At 56.7% G+C, this 18,497-nt stretch overlaps 15 non-coding genes and 2 pseudogenes across 15 annotated transcripts; all 17 read left to right on the top strand.

Moving 5' to 3' along the window:
* The first annotated feature begins 1,100 nt into the window (after window positions 1-1,100).
* Window positions 1,101-1,219, top strand: LOC132592194 (5S ribosomal RNA). The gene has a single exon (XR_009557667.2). It is a non-coding gene; the product is annotated as a 5S ribosomal RNA (ribosomal RNA).
* A 669-nt stretch (window positions 1,220-1,888) lies between these two features.
* Window positions 1,889-2,007, top strand: LOC132592221 (5S ribosomal RNA). The gene has a single exon (XR_009557694.2). It is a non-coding gene; the product is annotated as a 5S ribosomal RNA (ribosomal RNA).
* A 1,132-nt stretch (window positions 2,008-3,139) lies between these two features.
* Window positions 3,140-3,258, top strand: LOC132592211 (5S ribosomal RNA). Its single transcript, XR_009557684.2, has one exon. It is a non-coding gene; the product is annotated as a 5S ribosomal RNA (ribosomal RNA).
* Window positions 3,259-3,927: 669 nt separating this feature from the next.
* On the top strand, window positions 3,928-4,046 carry LOC132592206 (5S ribosomal RNA). The gene has a single exon (XR_009557679.1). It is a non-coding gene; the product is annotated as a 5S ribosomal RNA (ribosomal RNA).
* A 1,126-nt stretch (window positions 4,047-5,172) lies between these two features.
* On the top strand, window positions 5,173-5,291 carry LOC132592195 (5S ribosomal RNA). Its single transcript, XR_009557668.2, has one exon. It is a non-coding gene; the product is annotated as a 5S ribosomal RNA (ribosomal RNA).
* A 669-nt stretch (window positions 5,292-5,960) lies between these two features.
* Window positions 5,961-6,079, top strand: LOC132592207 (5S ribosomal RNA). The gene has a single exon (XR_009557680.1). It is a non-coding gene; the product is annotated as a 5S ribosomal RNA (ribosomal RNA).
* Window positions 6,080-7,211: 1,132 nt separating this feature from the next.
* On the top strand, window positions 7,212-7,330 carry LOC132592217 (5S ribosomal RNA). Its single transcript, XR_009557690.2, has one exon. It is a non-coding gene; the product is annotated as a 5S ribosomal RNA (ribosomal RNA).
* A 669-nt stretch (window positions 7,331-7,999) lies between these two features.
* LOC132592222 (5S ribosomal RNA) lies at window positions 8,000-8,108 on the top strand (annotated as a pseudogene).
* Window positions 8,109-9,240: 1,132 nt separating this feature from the next.
* On the top strand, window positions 9,241-9,359 carry LOC118094107 (5S ribosomal RNA). Its single transcript, XR_004693718.2, has one exon. It is a non-coding gene; the product is annotated as a 5S ribosomal RNA (ribosomal RNA).
* A 1,150-nt stretch (window positions 9,360-10,509) lies between these two features.
* LOC132592198 (5S ribosomal RNA) lies at window positions 10,510-10,628 on the top strand. The gene has a single exon (XR_009557671.2). It is a non-coding gene; the product is annotated as a 5S ribosomal RNA (ribosomal RNA).
* Window positions 10,629-11,297: 669 nt separating this feature from the next.
* On the top strand, window positions 11,298-11,416 carry LOC132592208 (5S ribosomal RNA). The gene has a single exon (XR_009557681.1). It is a non-coding gene; the product is annotated as a 5S ribosomal RNA (ribosomal RNA).
* Window positions 11,417-12,542: 1,126 nt separating this feature from the next.
* Window positions 12,543-12,661, top strand: LOC132592216 (5S ribosomal RNA). Its single transcript, XR_009557689.1, has one exon. It is a non-coding gene; the product is annotated as a 5S ribosomal RNA (ribosomal RNA).
* Window positions 12,662-13,330: 669 nt separating this feature from the next.
* On the top strand, window positions 13,331-13,449 carry LOC132592219 (5S ribosomal RNA). The gene has a single exon (XR_009557692.2). It is a non-coding gene; the product is annotated as a 5S ribosomal RNA (ribosomal RNA).
* Window positions 13,450-14,590: 1,141 nt separating this feature from the next.
* Window positions 14,591-14,709, top strand: LOC132592199 (5S ribosomal RNA). Its single transcript, XR_009557672.1, has one exon. It is a non-coding gene; the product is annotated as a 5S ribosomal RNA (ribosomal RNA).
* A 669-nt stretch (window positions 14,710-15,378) lies between these two features.
* On the top strand, window positions 15,379-15,487 carry LOC132592226 (5S ribosomal RNA; annotated as a pseudogene).
* A 1,132-nt stretch (window positions 15,488-16,619) lies between these two features.
* Window positions 16,620-16,738, top strand: LOC132592212 (5S ribosomal RNA). Its single transcript, XR_009557685.1, has one exon. It is a non-coding gene; the product is annotated as a 5S ribosomal RNA (ribosomal RNA).
* Window positions 16,739-17,894: 1,156 nt separating this feature from the next.
* LOC132592200 (5S ribosomal RNA) lies at window positions 17,895-18,013 on the top strand. Its single transcript, XR_009557673.2, has one exon. It is a non-coding gene; the product is annotated as a 5S ribosomal RNA (ribosomal RNA).
* The last annotated feature ends 484 nt before the right edge of the window (window positions 18,014-18,497 follow it).

Here is an 18,497-nt window from a genome sequence, read left to right as displayed (position 1 = left end):
GGGCACTCTGCCCCTCTACCCGCCGCCCACTTCATGCCAGGCAGGCGCTGCTGTCTTCTCTTTCAATCTTTCTTTTATCATCATCATCATCATCATCATCATCATCTAAAAGTCAAATAGTTACTTATTGCCTTGACATCTGCTCGGAGGGCATTCCACAGGGCGGGTGCCACTACCGAGGAGGCCCTTTGTCTGGTTCCCTGCAACTTGGCTTCTCACAACGAGGGAACCGCCAGAAGGCCCTCGGTGCTGGATCTCAGTGTCCGGGCTGAATGGTGGGGGTGGAGGCGCTCCTTCAAGTATACAGGACCGAGGCCGTTTAGGGCTTTAAAGTGCAGTACCAACACTTTGAATTGTGCTCAGAAACGTACTGGCAGCCAGTGTAGATCTCTCAGGACCGGTGTTATGTGGTCCCGGCGGCCACTCCCAGTCACTAGTCTAGCTGCCGCATTCTGGATTAATTGCAGTTTCCGGGTCACTTTCAAAGGTAGCCCCACGTAGAGCGCATTGCAGTCGTCCAAGCGGGAGATAACCAGAGCATGCACCACTCTGGCGAGACAGTCTGCGGGCAGGTAGGGTCTCAGCCTGCGTTCCAGATGGAGCTGGTAGACAACCGCCCTGGACACAGAATTAACCTGTGCCTCCATGAAGAGCTGTGAGTCCAAAATGACTCCCAGTCTGCGCACCTGGTCCTTCAGGGGCACAGTTACCCCATTCAGGACCAGGGAGTCCTCCACACCTGCCCGCCTCCTGTCCCCCACCATTGCTTTCCTTCTGACTCGCACCTTTTGAACCTGCTTTTCTTTTGCAAGCCCCCGCCCCCGCCCCCTGCACCGCTCAGGGCGGTTTGGAAGCATTTGAAGTCACAGCTCAGCTGAAGTCTATCATTGAGGCAGCAACTGCTGGACATGAAGTGCACTACATGAGAGCTCCAAGTGGAAAGCATCCGCAGGCCGTTCAGTTAAAGTGTATTGAAAGGCAGCCACGAATGGAGAGGAGCTACGCAACGTGAATGGTGCATGTGGAAAGCATGCAGGGCCCAGGGGGAGGCGCTTTCCCTGCGCTCTTGCTTATAGGCCGGGTTGGGAGGCCGGTGCAGTGTCTACGGCCATACTACCCTGAATGCGCCCGATCTCGTCTGATCTCGGAAGCTAAGCAGGGTCAGGCCTGGTTAGTACTTGGATGGGAGACCGCCTGGGAATACCGGGTGCTGTAGGCTTTTGCTTCCTTTGGCCGGTCGGCGGCCCCGCTTTCAACTCTGCCCTTCCCCTTGCCGCCCATTTCATGCCAGCTCTTTCGATCTTTCTTTTAATTTGCTTTCCTTCTGACCTGCACCTTTCCAACCTGCTTGCATGTGGAAAGCATCCATGGCCCAAACTGAGCTACGCCGAGAATTGCTAGGCCAAAGGCTGACCACCAACAAATGTGCTTGCACCGCTGGAGAGCGCCAACTGCTGGACATGAAGTGCACCACATGAGAGCTCCAGGTGGACAGCATCCTCAAGCCGTTCAGTTAAATTGTATTCAAAGGCGGCCACCAATGGGCAGGAAGTACGCAACGTGAAAGCTGCATGTGGAAAGCATCCAGGGCCCAAAATGAGCTAGACCGAGAATCGCTAGGCCAACGGCTGGCCGCCCACAAACGTGCTTGCACCACTGGAGAGCGCCGAGGGGCTCCGGCCGCAGCTCATTTGGGAGCAGTGGCCCTGCGCCGCCCTGAGGCCACCCCTTTGGCGTGGCGGGAGAAGCACGTGAGATAAGTTGAGTGGGCTAACCGCCGTTGGATGTGACGGCTGTGGGCGTCACCTGAGGATTTATTATACTGGGCGAGCGGGAGGCGCTTTCCCTGCGCTCTTGCTTAAAGGCTGGGTTGGGAGGTTGGTGCAGCGTCTACGGCCATACTACCCTGAACACGCCCGATCTCGTCTGATCTCGGAAGCTAAGCAGGGTCAGGCCTGGTTAGTACTTGGATGGGAGACCGCCTGGGAATACCGGGTGCCGTAGGCTTTTGCCTCCTTTTGCCGGTCGCCGGCCCCGCTGGGCACTCTGCCCCTCTACCCGCCGCCCACTTCATGCCAGGCAGGCGCTGCTGTCTTCTCTTTCAATCTTTCTTTTATCATCATCATCATCATCATCATCATCATCTAAAAGTCAAATAGTTACTTATTGCCTTGACATCTGCTGGGAGGGCATTCCACAGGGCGGGTGCCACTACCGAGGAGGCCCTTTGTCTGGTTCCCTGCAACTTGGCTTCTCACAACGAGGGAACCGCCAGAAGGCCCTCGGTGCTGGATCTCAGTGTCCGGGCTGAATGGTGGGGGTGGAGGCGCTCCTTCAAGTATACAGGACCGAGGCCGTTTAGGGCTTTAAAGTGCAGTACCAACACTTTGAATTGTGCTCAGAAACGTACTGGCAGCCAGTGTAGATCTCTCAGGACCGGTGTTATGTGGTCCCGGCGGCCACTCCCAGTCACTAGTCTAGCTGCCGCATTCTGGATTAATTGCAGTTTCCGGGTCACTTTCAAAGGTAGCCCCACGTAGAGCGCATTGCAGTCGTCCAAGCGGGAGATAACCAGAGCATGCACCACTCTGGCGAGACAGTCTGCGGGCAGGTAGGGTCTCAGCCTGCGTTCCAGATGGAGCTGGTAGACAACCGCCCTGGACACAGAATTAACCTGTGCCTCCATGAAGAGCTGTGAGTCCAAAATGACTCCCAGTCTGCGCACCTGGTCCTTCAGGGGCACAGTTACCCCATTCAGGACCAGGGAGTCCTCCACACCTGCCCGCCTCCTGTCCCCCACCATTGCTTTCCTTCTGACTCGCACCTTTTGAACCTGCTTTTCTTTTGCAAGCCCCCGCCCCCGCCCCCTGCACCGCTCAGGGCGGTTTGGAAGCATTTGAAGTCACAGCTCAGCTGAAGTCTATCATTGAGGCAGCAACTGCTGGACATGAAGTGCACTACATGAGAGCTCCAAGTGGAAAGCATCCGCAGGCCGTTCAGTTAAAGTGTATTGAAAGGCAGCCACGAATGGAGAGGAGCTACGCAACGTGAATGGTGCATGTGGAAAGCATGCAGGGCCCAGGGGGAGGCGCTTTCCCTGCGCTCTTGCTTATAGGCCGGGTTGGGAGGCTGGTGCAGTGTCTACGGCCATACTACCCTGAACGCGCCCGATCTCGTCTGATCTCGGAAGCTAAGCAGGGTCAGGCCTGGTTAGTACTTGGATGGGAGACCGCCTGGGAATACCGGGTGCTGTAGGCTTTTGCTTCCTTTGGCCGGTCGGCGGCCCCGCTTTCAACTCTGCCCTTCCCCTTGCCGCCCATTTCATGCCAGCTCTTTCGATCTTTCTTTTAATTTGCTTTCCTTCTGACCTGCACCTTTCCAACCTGCTTGCATGTGGAAAGCATCCATGGCCCAAACTGAGCTACGCCGAGAATTGCTAGGCCAAAGGCTGACCACCGACAAATGTGCTTGCACCGCTGGAGAGCGCCAACTGCTGGACATGAAGTGCACCACATGAGAGCTCCAGGTGGACAGCATCCTCAAGCCGTTCAGTTAAATTGTATTCAAAGGCAGCCACCAATGGGCAGGAAGTACGCAACGTGAAAGCTGCATGTGGAAAGCATCCAGGGCCCAAAATGAGCTAGACCGAGAATCGCTAGGCCAACGGCTGGCCGCCCACAAACGTGCTTGCACCACTGGAGAGCGCCGAGGGGCTCCGGCCGCAGCTCATTTGGGAGCAGTGGCCCTGCGCCGCCCTGAGGCCACCCCTTTGGCGTGGCGGGAGAAGCACGTGAGATAAGTTGAGTGGGCTAACCGCCGTTGGATGTGACGGCTGTGGGCGTCACCTGAGGATTTATTATACTGGGCGAGCGGGAGGCGCTTTCCCTGCGCTCTTGCTTAAAGGCTGGGTTGGGAGGTTGGTGCAGCGTCTACGGCCATACTACCCTGAACACGCCCGATCTCGTCTGATCTCGGAAGCTAAGCAGGGTCAGGCCTGGTTAGTACTTGGATGGGAGACCGCCTGGGAATACCGGGTGCCGTAGGCTTTTGCCTCCTTTTGCCGGTCGCCGGCCCCGCTGGGTACTCTGCCCCTCTACCCGCTGCCCACTTCATGCCAGGCAGGCGCTGCTGTCTTCTCTTTCAATCTTTCTTTTATCATCATCATCATCATCATCATCTAAAAGTCAAATAGTTACTTATTGCCTTGACATCTGCTCGGAGGGCATTCCACAGGGCGGGTGCCACTACCGAGGAGGCCCTTTGTCTGGTTCCCTGCAACTTGGCTTCTCTCAACGAGGGAACCGCCAGAAGGCCCTCGGTGCTGGATCTCAGTGTCCGGGCTGAATGGTGGGGGTGGAGGCGCTCCTTCAAGTATACAGGACCGAGGCCGTTTAGGGCTTTAAAGTGCAGTACCAACACTTTGAATTGTGCTCAGAAACGTACTGGCAGCCAGTGTAGATCTCTCAGGACCGGTGTTATGTGGTCCCGGCGGCCACTCCCAGTCACTAGTCTAGCTGCCGCATTCTGGATTAATTGCAGTTTCCGGGTCACTTTCAAAGGTAGCCCCACGTAGAGCGCATTGCAGTCGTCCAAGCGGGAGATAACCAGAGCATGCACCACTCTGGCGAGACAGTCTGCGGGCAGGTAGGGTCTCAGCCTGCGTTCCAGATGGAGCTGGTAGACAACCGCCCTGGACACAGAATTAACCTGTGCCTCCATGAAGAGCTGTGAGTCCAAAATGACTCCCAGTCTGCGCACCTGGTCCTTCAGGGGCACAGTTACCCCATTCAGGACCAGGGAGTCCTCCACACCTGCCCGCCTCCTGTCCCCCACCATTGCTTTCCTTCTGACTCGCACCTTTTGAACCTGCTTTTCTTTTGCAAGCCCCCGCCCCCGCCCCCTGCACCGCTCAGGGCGGTTTGGAAGCATTTGAAGTCACAGCTCAGCTGAAGTCTATCATTGAGGCAGCAACTGCTGGACATGAAGTGCACTACATGAGAGCTCCAAGTGGAAAGCATCCGCAGGCCGTTCAGTTAAAGTGTATTGAAAGGCAGCCACGAATGGAGAGGAGCTACGCAACGTGAATGGTGCATGTGGAAAGCATGCAGGGCCCAGGGGGAGGCGCTTTCCCTGCGCTCTTGCTTATAGGCCGGGTTGGGAGGCCGGTGCAGTGTCTACGGCCATACTACCCTGAATGCGCCCGATCTCGTCTGATCTCGGAAGCTAAGCAGGGTCAGGCCTGGTTAGTACTTGGATGGGAGACCGCCTGGGAATACCGGGTGCTGTAGGCTTTTGCTTCCTTTGGCCGGTCGGCGGCCCCGCTTTCAACTCTGCCCTTCCCCTTGCCGCCCATTTCATGCCAGCTCTTTCGATCTTTCTTTTAATTTGCTTTCCTTCTGACCTGCACCTTTCCAACCTGCTTGCATGTGGAAAGCATCCATGGCCCAAACTGAGCTACGCCGAGAATTGCTAGGCCAAAGGCTGACCACCAACAAATGTGCTTGCACCGCTGGAGAGCGCCAACTGCTGGACATGAAGTGCACCACATGAGAGCTCCAGGTGGACAGCATCCTCAAGCCGTTCAGTTAAATTGTATTCAAAGGCGGCCACCAATGGGCAGGAAGTACGCAACGTGAAAGCTGCATGTGGAAAGCATCCAGGGCCCAAAATGAGCTAGACCGAGAATCGCTAGGCCAACGGCTGGCCGCCCACAAACGTGCTTGCACCACTGGAGAGCGCCGAGGGGCTCCGGCCGCAGCTCATTTGGGAGCAGTGGCCCTGCGCCGCCCTGAGGCCACCCCTTTGGCGTGGCGGGAGAAGCACGTGAGATAAGTTGAGTGGGCTAACCGCCGTTGGATGTGACGGCTGTGGGCGTCACCTGAGGATTTATTATACTGGGCGAGCGGGAGGCGCTTTCCCTGCGCTCTTGCTTAAAGGCTGGGTTGGGAGGTTGGTGCAGCGTCTACGGCCATACTACCCTGAACACGCCCGATCTCGTCTGATCTCGGAAGCTAAGCAGGGTCAGGCCTGGTTAGTACTTGGATGGGAGACCGCCTGGGAATACCGGGTGCCGTAGGCTTTTGCCTCCTTTTGCCGGTCGCCGGCCCCGCTGGGCACTCTGCCCCTCTACCCGCCGCCCACTTCATGCCAGGCAGGCGCTGCTGTCTTCTCTTTCAATCTTTCTTTTATCATCATCATCATCATCATCATCATCATCTAAAAGTCAAATAGTTACTTATTGCCTTGACATCTGCTGGGAGGGCATTCCACAGGGCGGGTGCCACTACCGAGGAGGCCCTTTGTCTGGTTCCCTGCAACTTGGCTTCTCACAACGAGGGAACCGCCAGAAGGCCCTCGGTGCTGGATCTCAGTGTCCGGGCTGAATGGTGGGGGTGGAGGCGCTCCTTCAAGTATACAGGACCGAGGCCGTTTAGGGCTTTAAAGTGCAGTACCAACACTTTGAATTGTGCTCAGAAACGTACTGGCAGCCAGTGTAGATCTCTCAGGACCGGTGTTATGTGGTCCCGGCGGCCACTCCCAGTCACTAGTCTAGCTGCCGCATTCTGGATTAATTGCAGTTTCCGGGTCACTTTCAAAGGTAGCCCCACGTAGAGCGCATTGCAGTCGTCCAAGCGGGAGATAACCAGAGCATGCACCACTCTGGCGAGACAGTCTGCGGGCAGGTAGGGTCTCAGCCTTCGTTCCAGATGGAGCTGGTAGACAACCGCCCTGGACACAGAATTAACCTGTGCCTCCATGAAGAGCTGTGAGTCCAAAATGACTCCCAGTCTGCGCACCTGGTCCTTCAGGGGCACAGTTACCCCATTCAGGACCAGGGAGTCCTCCACACCTGCCCGCCTCCTGTCCCCCACCATTGCTTTCCTTCTGACTCGCACCTTTTGAACCTGCTTTTCTTTTGCAAGCCCCCGCCCCCGCCCCCTGCACCGCTCAGGGCGGTTTGGAAGCATTTGAAGTCACAGCTCAGCTGAAGTCTATCATTGAGGCAGCAACTGCTGGACATGAAGTGCACTACATGAGAGCTCCAAGTGGAAAGCATCCGCAGGCCGTTCAGTTAAAGTGTATTGAAAGGCAGCCACGAATGGAGAGGAGCTACGCAACGTGAATGGTGCATGTGGAAAGCATGCAGGGCCCAGGGGGAGGCGCTTTCCCTGCGCTCTTGCTTATAGGCCGGGTTGGGAGGCTGGTGCAGTGTCTACGGCCATACTACCCTGAACGCGCCCGATCTCGTCTGATCTCGGAAGCTAAGCAGGGTCAGGCCTGGTTAGTACTTGGATGGGAGACCGCCTGGGAATACCGGGTGCTGTAGGCTTTTGCTTCCTTTGGCCGGTCGGCGGCCCCGCTTTCAACTCTGCCCTTCCCCTTGCCGCCCATTTCATGCCAGCTCTTTCGATCTTTCTTTTAATTTGCTTTCCTTCTGACCTGCACCTTTCCAACCTGCTTGCATGTGGAAAGCATCCATGGCCCAAACTGAGCTACGCCGAGAATTGCTAGGCCAAAGGCTGACCACCGACAAATGTGCTTGCACCGCTGGAGAGCGCCAACTGCTGGACATGAAGTGCACCACATGAGAGCTCCAGGTGGACAGCATCCTCAAGCCGTTCAGTTAAATTGTATTCAAAGGCAGCCACCAATGGGCAGGAAGTACGCAACGTGAAAGCTGCATGTGGAAAGCATCCAGGGCCCAAAATGAGCTAGACCGAGAATCGCTAGGCCAACGGCTGGCCGCCCACAAACGTGCTTGCACCACTGGAGAGCGCCGAGGGGCTCCGGCCGCAGCTCATTTGGGAGCAGTGGCCCTGCGCCGCCCTGAGGCCACCCCTTTGGCGTGGCGGGAGAAGCACGTGAGATAAGTTGAGTGGGCTAACCGCCGTTGGATGTGACGGCTGTGGGCGTCACCTGAGGATTTATTATACTGGGCGAGCGGGAGGCGCTTTCCCTGCGCTCTTGCTTAAAGGCTGGGTTGGGAGGTTGGTGCAGCGTCTACGGCCATACTACCCTGAACACGCCTGATCTCGGAAGCTAAGCAGGGTCAGGCCTGGTTAGTACTTGGATGGGAGACCGCCTGGGAATACCGGGTGCCGTAGGCTTTTGCCTCCTTTTGCCGGTCGCCGGCCCCGCTGGGCACTCTTCCCCTCTACCCGCCGCCCACTTCATGCCAGGCAGGCGCTGCTGTCTTCTCTTTCAATCTTTCTTTTATAATCATCATCATCATCATCATCTAAAAGTCAAATAGTTACTTATTGCCTTGACATCTGCTCGGAGGGCATTCCACAGGGCGGGTGCCACTACCGAGGAGGCCCTTTGTCTGGTTCCCTGCAACTTGGCTTCTCACAACAAGGGAACCGCCAGAAGGCCCTCGGTGCTGGATCTCAGTGTCCGGGCTGAATGGTGGGGGTGGAGGCGCTCCTTCAAGTATACAGGACCGAGGCCGTTTAGGGCTTTAAAGTGCAGTACCAACACTTTGAATTGTGCTCAGAAACGTACTGGCAGCCAGTGTAGATCTCTCAGGACCGGTGTTATGTGGTCCCGGCGGCCACTCCCAGTCACTAGTCTAGCTGCCGCATTCTGGATTAATTGCAGTTTCCGGGTCACTTTCAAAGGTAGCCCCACGTAGAGCGCATTGCAGTCGTCCAAGCGGGAGATAACCAGAGCATGCACCACTCTGGCGAGACAGTCTGCGGGCAGGTAGGGTCTCAGCCTGCGTTCCAGATGGAGCTGGTAGACAACCGCCCTGGACACAGAATTAACCTGTGCCTCCATGAAGAGCTGTGAGTCCAAAATGACTCCCAGTCTGCGCACCTGGTCCTTCAGGGGCACAGTTTCCCCATTCAGGACCAGGGAGTCCTCCACACCTGCCCACCTCCTGTCCCCCACCATTGCTTTCCTTCTGACTCGCACCTTTTGAACCTGCTTTTCTTTTGCAAGCCCCCGCCCCCGCCCCCGCCCCCTGCACCGCTCAGGGCGGTTTGGAAGCATTTGAAGTCACAGCTCAGCTGAAGTCTATCATTGAGGCAGCAACTGCTGGACATGAAGTGCACTACATGAGAGCTCCAAGTGGAAAGCATCCGCAGGCCGTTCAGTTAAAGTGTATTGAAAGGCAGCCACGAATGGAGAGGAGCTACGCAACGTGAATGGTGCATGTGGAAAGCATGCAGGGCCCAGGGGGAGGCGCTTTCCCTGCGCTCTTGCTTATAGGCCGGGTTGGGAGGCCGGTGCAGTGTCTACGGCCATACTGCCCTGAACGCGCCTGATCTCGTCTGATCTCGGAAGCTAAGCAGGGTCAGGCCTGGTTAGTACTTGGATGGGAGACCGCCTGGGAATACCGGGTGCCGTAGGCTTTTGCCTCCTTTTGCCGGTCGCCGGCCCCGCTGGGCACTCTGCCCCTCTACCCGCCGCCCACTTCATGCCAGGCAGGCGCTGCTGTCTTCTCTTTCAATCTTTCTTTTATAATCATCATCATCATCATCATCATCATCATCATCTAAAAGTCAAATAGTTACTTATTGCCTTGACATCTGCTCGGAGGGCATTCCACAGGGCGGGTGCCACTACCGAGGAGGCCCTTTGTCTGGTTCCCTGCAACTTGGCTTCTCACAACGAGGGAACCGCCAGAAGGCCCTCGGTGCTGGATCTCAGTGTCCGGGCTGAATGGTGGGGGTGGAGGCGCTCCTTCAAGTATACAGGACCGAGGCCGTTTAGGGCTTTAAAGTGCAGTACCAACACTTTGAATTGTGCTCAGAAACGTACTGGCAGCCAGTGTAGATCTCTCAGGACCGGTGTTATGTGGTCCCGGCGGCCACTCCCAGTCACTAGTCTAGCTGCCGCATTCTGGATTAATTGCAGTTTCCGGGTCACTTTCAAAGGTAGCCCCACGTAGAGCGCATTGCAGTCGTCCAAGCGGGAGATAACCAGAGCATGCACCACTCTGGCGAGACAGTCTGCGGGCAGGTAGGGTCTCAGCCTGCGTTCCAGATGGAGCTGGTAGACAACCGCCCTGGACACAGAATTAACCTGTGCCTCCATGAAGAGCTGTGAGTCCAAAATGACTCCCAGTCTGCGCACCTGGTCCTTCAGGGGCACAGTTACCCCATTCAGGACCAGGGAGTCCTCCACACCTGCCCGCCTCCTGTCCCCCACCATTGCTTTCCTTCTGACTCGCACCTTTTGAACCTGCTTTTCTTTTGCAAGCCCCCGCCCCCGCCCCCGCCCCCGCCCCCTGCACCGCTCAGGGCGGTTTGGAAGCATTTGAAGTCACAGCTCAGCTGAAGTCTATCATTGAGGCAGCAACTGCTGGACATGAAGTGCACTACATGAGAGCTCCAAGTGGAAAGCATCCGCAGGCCGTTCAGTTAAAGTGTATTGAAAGGCAGCCACGAATGGAGAGGAGCTACGCAACGTGAATGGTGCATGTGGAAAGCATGCAGGGCCCAGGGGGAGGCGCTTTCCCTGCGCTCTTGCTTATAGGCCGGGTTGGGAGGCCGGTGCAGTGTCTACAGCCATACTACCCTGAACGCGCCCGATCTCGTCTGATCTCGGAAGCTAAGCAGGGTCAGGCCTGGTTAGTACTTGGATGGGAGACCGCCTGGGAATACCGGGTGCTGTAGGCTTTTGCTTCCTTTGGCCGGTCGGCGGCCCCGCTTTCAACTCTGCCCTTCCCCTTGCCGCCCATTTCATGCCAGCTCTTTCGATCTTTCTTTTAATTTGCTTTCCTTCTGACCTGCACCTTTCCAACCTGCTTGCATGTGGAAAGCATCCATGGCCCAAACTGAGCTACGCCGAGAATTGCTAGGCCAAAGGCTGACCACCGACAAATGTGCTTGCACCGCTGGAGAGCGCCAACTGCTGGACATGAAGTGCACCACATGAGAGCTCCAGGTGGACAGCATCCTCAAGCCGTTCAGTTAAATTGTATTCAAAGGCAGCCACCAATGGGCAGGAAGTACGCAACGTGAAAGCTGCATGTGGAAAGCATCCAGGGCCCAAAATGAGCTAGACCGAGAATCGCTAGGCCAACGGCTGGCCGCCCACAAACGTGCTTGCACCACTGGAGAGCGCCGAGGGGCTCCGGCCGCAGCTCATTTGGGAGCAGTGGCCCTGCGCCGCCCTGAGGCCACCCCTTTGGCGTGGCGGGAGAAGCACGTGAGATAAGTTGAGTGGGCTAACCGCCGTTGGATGTGACGGCTGTGGGCGTCACCTGAGGATTTATTATACTGGGCGAGCGGGAGGCGCTTTCCCTGCGCTCTTGCTTAAAGGCTGGGTTGGGAGGTTGGTGCAGCGTCTACGGCCATACTACCCTGAACACGCCCGATCTCGTCTGATCTCGGAAGCTAAGCAGGGTCAGGCCTGGTTAGTACTTGGATGGGAGACCGCCTGGGAATACCGGGTGCCGTAGGCTTTTGCCTCCTTTTGCCGGTCGCCGGCCCCGCTGGGTACTCTGCCCCTCTACCCGCTGCCCACTTCATGCCAGGCAGGCGCTGCTGTCTTCTCTTTCAATCTTTCTTTTATCATCATCATCATCATCATCATCTAAAAGTCAAATAGTTACTTATTGCCTTGACATCTGCTGGGAGGGCATTCCACAGGGCGGGTGCCACTACCGAGGAGGCCCTTTGTCTGGTTCCCTGCAACTTGGCTTCTCTCAACGAGGGAACCGCCAGAAGGCCCTCGGTGCTGGATCTCAGTGTCCGGGCTGAATGGTGGGGGTGGAGGCGCTCCTTCAAGTATACAGGACCGAGGCCGTTTAGGGCTTTAAAGTGCAGTACCAACACTTTGAATTGTGCTCAGAAACGTACTGGCAGCCAGTGTAGATCTCTCAGGACCGGTGTTATGTGGTCCCGGCGGTCACTCCCAGTCACTAGTCTAGCTGCCGCATTCTGGATTAATTGCAGTTTCCGGGTCACTTTCAAAGGTAGCCCCACGTAGAGCGCATTGCAGTCGTCCAAGCGGGAGATAACCAGAGCATGCACCACTCTGGCGAGACAGTCTGCGGGCAGGTAGGGTCTCAGCCTGCGTTCCAGATGGAGCTGGTAGACAACCGCCCTGGACACAGAATTAACCTGTGCCTCCATGAAGAGCTGTGAGTCCAAAATGACTCCCAGTCTGCGCACCTGGTCCTTCAGGGGCACAGTTACCCCATTCAGGACCAGGGAGTCCTCCACACCTGCCCGCCTCCTGTCCCCCACCATTGCTTTCCTTCTGACTCGCACCTTTTGAACCTGCTTTTCTTTTGCAAGCCCCCGCCCCCGCCCCCTGCACCGCTCAGGGCGGTTTGGAAGCATTTGAAGTCACAGCTCAGCTGAAGTCTATCATTGAGGCAGCAACTGCTGGACATGAAGTGCACTACATGAGAGCTCCAAGTGGAAAGCATCCGCAGGCCGTTCAGTTAAAGTGTATTGAAAGGCAGCCACGAATGGAGAGGAGCTACGCAACGTGAATGGTGCATGTGGAAAGCATGCAGGGCCCAGGAGGAGGTGCTTTCCCTGCGCTCTTGCTTATAGGCCGGGTTGGGAGGCCAGTGCAGTGTCTACGGCCATACTACCCTGAACGCGCCTGATCTCGTCTGATCTCGGAAGCTAAGCAGGGTCAGGCCTGGTTAGTACTTGGATGGGAGACCGCCTGGGAATACCGGGTGCTGTAGGCTTTTGCTTCCTTTGGCCGGTCGGCGGCCCCGCTTTCAACTCTGCCCTTCCCCTTGCCGCCCATTTCATGCCAGCTCTTTCGATCTTTCTTTTAATTTGCTTTCCTTCTGACCTGCACCTTTCCAACCTGCTTGCATGTGGAAAGCATCCATGGCCCAAACTGAGCTACGCCGAGAATTGCTAGGCCAAAGGCTGACCACCGACAAATGTGCTTGCACCGCTGGAGAGCGCCAACTGCTGGACATGAAGTGCACCACATGAGAGCTCCAGGTGGACAGCATCCTCAAGCCGTTCAGTTAAATTATATTCAAAGGCAGCCACCAATGGGCAGGAAGTACGCAACGTGAAAGCTGCATGTGGAAAGCATCCAGGGCCCAAAATGAGCTAGACCGAGAATCGCTAGGCCAACGGCTGGCCGCCCACAAACGTGCTTGCACCACTGGAGAGCGCCGAGGGGCTCCGGCCGCAGCTCATTTGGGAGCAGTGGCCCTGCGCCGCCCTGAGGCCACCCCTTTGGCGTGGCGGGAGAAGCACGTGAGATAAGTTGAGTGGGCTAACCGCCGTTGGATGTGACGGCTGTGGGCGTCACCTGAGGATTTATTATACTGGGCGAGCGGGAGGCGCTTTCCCTGCGCTCTTGCTTAAAGGCTGGGTTGGGAGGTTGGTGCAGCGTCTATGGCCATACTACCCTGAACACGCCCGATCTCGTCTGATCTCGGAAGCTAAGCAGGGTCAGGCCTGGTTAGTACTTGGATGGGAGACCGCCTGGGAATACCGGGTGCCGTAGGCTTTTGCCTCCTTTTGCCGGTCGCCGGCCCCGCTGGGCACTCTTCCCCTCTACCCGCCGCCCACTTCATGCCAGGCAGGCGCTGCTGTCTTCTCTTTCAATCTTTCTTTTATCATCATCATCATCATCATCATCATCATCATCTAAAAGTCAAATAGTTACTTATTGCCTTGACATCTGCTGGGAGGGCATTCCACAGGGCGGGTGCCACTACCGAGGAGGCCCTTTGTCTGGTTCCCTGCAACTTGGCTTCTCACAACGAGGGAACCGCCAGAAGGCCCTCGGTGCTGGATCTCAGTGTCCGGGCTGAATGGTGGGGGTGGAGGCGCTCCTTCAAGTATACAGGACCGAGGCCGTTTAGGGCTTTAAAGTGCAGTACCAACACTTTGAATTGTGCTCAGAAACGTACTGGCAGCCAGTGTAGATCTCTCAGGACCGGTGTTATGTGGTCCCGGCGGCCACTCCCAGTCACTAGTCTAGCTGCCGCATTCTGGATTAATTGCAGTTTCCGGGTCACTTTCAAAGGTAGCCCCACGTAGAGCGCATTGCAGTCATCCAAGCGGGAGATAACCAGAGCATGCACCACTCTGGCGAGACAGTCTGCGGGCAGGTAGGGTCTCAGCCTGCGTTCCAGATGGAGCTGGTAGACAACCGCCCTGGACACAGAATTAACCTGTGCCTCCATGAAGAGCTGTGAGTCCAAAATGACTCCCAGTCTGCGCACCTGGTCCTTCAGGGGCACAGTTACCCCATTCAGGACCAGGGAGTCCTCCACACCTGCCCGCCTCCTGTCCCCCACCATTGCTTTCCTTCTGACTCGCACCTTTTGAACCTGCTTTTCTTTTGCAAGCCCCCGCCCCCGCCCCCGCCCCCTGCACCGCTCAGGGCGGTTTGGAAGCATTTGAAGTCACAGCTCAGCTGAAGTCTATCATTGAGGCAGCAACTGCTGGACATGAAGTGCACTACATGAGAGCTCCAAGTGGAAAGCATCCGCAGGCCGTTCAGTTAAAGTGTATTGAAAGGCAGCCACGAATGGAGAGGAGCTACGCAACGTGAATGGTGCATGTGGAAAGCATGCAGGGCCCAGGGGGAGGCGCTTTCCCTGCGCTCTTGCTTATAGGCCGGGTTGGGAGGCCGGTGCAGTGTCTACGGCCATACTACCCTGAACGCGCCCGATCTCGTCTGATCTCGGAAGCTAAGCAGGGTCAGGCCTGGTTAGTACTTGGATGGGAGACCGCCTGGGAATACCGGGTGCTGTAGGCTTTTGCTTCCTTTGGCCGGTCGGCGGCCCCGCTTTCAACTCTGCCCTTCCCCTTGCCGCCCATTTCATGCCAGCTCTTTCGATCTTTCTTTTAATTTGCTTTCCTTCTGACCTGCACCTTTCCAACCTGCTTGCATGTGGAAAGCATCCATGGCCCAAACTGAGCTACGCCGAGAATTGCTAGGCCAAAGGCTGACCACCGACAAATGTGCTTGCACCGCTGGAGAGCGCCAACTGCTGGACATGAAGTGCACCACATGAGAGCTCCAGGTGGACAGCATCCTCAAGCCGTTCAGTTAAATTGTATTCAAAGGCAGCCACCAATGGGCAGGAAGTACGCAACGTGAAAGCTGCATGTGGAAAGCATCCAGGGCCCAAAATGAGCTAGACCGAGAATCGCTAGGCCAACGGCTGGCCGCCCACAAACGTGCTTGCACCACTGGAGAGCGCCGAGGGGCTCCGGCCGCAGCTCATTTGGGAGCAGTGGCCCTGCGCCGCCCTGAGGCCACCCCTTTGGCGTGGCGGGAGAAGCACGTGAGATAAGTTGAGTGGGCTAACCGCCGTTGGATGTGACGGCTGTGGGCGTCACCTGAGGATTTATTATACTGGGCGAGCGGGAGGCGCTTTCCCTGCGCTCTTGCTTAAAGGCTGGGTTGGGAGGTTGGTGCAGCGTCTACGGCCATACTACCCTGAACACGCCTGATCTCGGAAGCTAAGCAGGGTCAGGCCTGGTTAGTACTTGGATGGGAGACCGCCTGGGAATACCGGGTGCCGTAGGCTTTTGCCTCCTTTTGCCGGTCGCCGGCCCCGCTGGGCACTCTTCCCCTCTACCCGCCGCCCACTTCATGCCAGGCAGGCGCTGCTGTCTTCTCTTTCAATCTTTCTTTTATAATCATCATCATCATCATCATCTAAAAGTCAAATAGTTACTTATTGCCTTGACATCTGCTCGGAGGGCATTCCACAGGGCGGGTGCCACTACCGAGGAGGCCCTTTGTCTGGTTCCCTGCAACTTGGCTTCTCACAACAAGGGAACCGCCAGAAGGCCCTCGGTGCTGGATCTCAGTGTCCGGGCTGAATGGTGGGGGTGGAGGCGCTCCTTCAAGTATACAGGACCGAGGCCGTTTAGGGCTTTAAAGTGCAGTACCAACACTTTGAATTGTGCTCAGAAACGTACTGGCAGCCAGTGTAGATCTCTCAGGACCGGTGTTATGTGGTCCCGGCGGCCACTCCCAGTCACTAGTCTAGCTGCCGCATTCTGGATTAATTGCAGTTTCCGGGTCACTTTCAAAGGTAGCCCCACGTAGAGCGCATTGCAGTCGTCCAAGCGGGAGATAACCAGAGCATGCACCACTCTGGCGAGACAGTCTGCGGGCAGGTAGGGTCTCAGCCTGCGTTCCAGATGGAGCTGGTAGACAACCGCCCTGGACACAGAATTAACCTGTGCCTCCATGAAGAGCTGTGAGTCCAAAATGACTCCCAGTCTGCGCACCTGGTCCTTCAGGGGCACAGTTTCCCCATTCAGGACCAGGGAGTCCTCCACACCTGCCCACCTCCTGTCCCCCACCATTGCTTTCCTTCTGACTCGCACCTTTTGAACCTGCTTTTCTTTTGCAAGCCCCCGCCCCCGCCCCCGCCCCCTGCACCGCTCAGGGCGGTTTGGAAGCATTTGAAGTCACAGCTCAGCTGAAGTCTATCATTGAGGCAGCAACTGCTGGACATGAAGTGCACTACATGAGAGCTCCAAGTGGAAAGCATCCGCAGGCCGTTCAGTTAAAGTGTATTGAAAGGCAGCCACGAATGGAGAGGAGCTACGCAACGTGAATGGTGCATGTGGAAAGCATGCAGGGCCCAGGGGGAGGCGCTTTCCCTGCGCTCTTGCTTATAGGCCGGGTTGGGAGGCCGGTGCAGTGTCTACGGCCATACTGCCCTGAACGCGCCTGATCTCGTCTGATCTCGGAAGCTAAGCAGGGTCAGGCCTGGTTAGTACTTGGATGGGAGACCGCCTGGGAATACCGGGTGCCGTAGGCTTTTGCCTCCTTTTGCCGGTCGCCGGCCCCGCTGGGCACTCTGCCCCTCTACCCGCCGCCCACTTCATGCCAGGCAGGCGCTGCTGTCTTCTCTTTCAATCTTTCTTTTATAATCATCATCATCATCATCATCATCATCATCATCATCATCTAAAAGTCAAATAGTTACTTATTGCCTTGACATCTGCTCGGAGGGCATTCCACAGGGCGGGTGCCACTACCGAGGAGGCCCTTTGTCTGGTTCCCTGCAACTTGGCTTCTCACAACGAGGGAACCGCCAGAAGGCCCTCGGTGCTGGATCTCAGTGTCCGGGCTGAATGGTGGGGGTGGAGGCGCTCCTTCAAGTATACAGGACCGAGGCCGTTTAGGGCTTTAAAGTGCAGTACCAACACTTTGAATTGTGCTCAGAAACGTACTGGCAGCCAGTGTAGATCTCTCAGGACCGGTGTTATGTGGTCCCGGCGGCCACTCCCAGTCACTAGTCTAGCTGCCGCATTCTGGATTAATTGCAGTTTCCGGGTCACTTTCAAAGGTAGCCCCACGTAGAGCGCATTGCAGTCGTCCAAGCGGGAGATAACCAGAGCATGCACCACTCTGGCGAGACAGTCTGCGGGCAGGTAGGGTCTCAGCCTGCGTTCCAGATGGAGCTGGTAGACAACCGCCCTGGACACAGAATTAACCTGTGCCTCCATGAAGAGCTGTGAGTCCAAAATGACTCCCAGTCTGCGCACCTGGTCCTTCAGGGGCACAGTTACCCCATTCAGGACCAGGGAGTCCTCCACACCTGCCCGCCTCCTGTCCCCCACCATTGCTTTCCTTCTGACTCGCACCTTTTGAACCTGCTTTTCTTTTGCAAGCCCCCGCCCCCGCCCCCGCCCCCGCCCCCTGCACCGCTCAGGGCGGTTTGGAAGCATTTGAAGTCACAGCTCAGCTGAAGTCTATCATTGAGGCAGCAACTGCTGGACATGAAGTGCACTACATGAGAGCTCCAAGTGGAAAGCATCCGCAGGCCGTTCAGTTAAAGTGTATTGAAAGGCAGCCACGAATGGAGAGGAGCTACGCAACGTGAATGGTGCATGTGGAAAGCATGCAGGGCCCAGGGGGAGGCGCTTTCCCTGCGCTCTTGCTTATAGGCCGGGTTGGGAGGCCGGTGCAGTGTCTACAGCCATACTACCCTGAACGCGCCCGATCTCGTCTGATCTCGGAAGCTAAGCAGGGTCAGGCCTGGTTAGTACTTGGATGGGAGACCGCCTGGGAATACCGGGTGCTGTAGGCTTTTGCTTCCTTTGGCCGGTCGGCGGCCCCGCTTTCAACTCTGCCCTTCCCCTTGCCGCCCATTTCATGCCAGCTCTTTCGATCTTTCTTTTAATTTGCTTTCCTTCTGACCTGCACCTTTCCAACCTGCTTGCATGTGGAAAGCATCCATGGCCCAAACTGAGCTACGCCGAGAATTGCTAGGCCAAAGGCTGACCACCGACAAATGTGCTTGCACCGCTGGACATGAAGTGCACCACATGAGAGCTCCAGGTGGACAGCATCCTCAAGCCGTTCAGTTAAATTGTATTCAAAGGCAGCCACCAATGGGCAGGAAGTACGCAACGTGAAAGCTGCATGTGGAAAGCATCCAGGGCCCAAAATGAGCTAGACCGAGAATCGCTAGGCCAACGGCTGGCCGCCCACAAACGTGCTTGCACCACTGGAGAGCGCCGAGGGGCTCCGGCCGCAGCTCATTTGGGAGCAGTGGCCCTGCGCCGCCCTGA

This window comes from Zootoca vivipara, chromosome 5 (genome assembly GCF_965207765.1).
Source record: "Zootoca vivipara chromosome 5, rZooViv2.hap1.1, whole genome shotgun sequence".
Taxonomy (NCBI): domain Eukaryota; kingdom Metazoa; phylum Chordata; class Lepidosauria; order Squamata; family Lacertidae; genus Zootoca; species Zootoca vivipara.
Note: the sequence above shows the minus strand (reverse complement) of the source record. Positions and strands in the feature narration are given on the sequence as shown.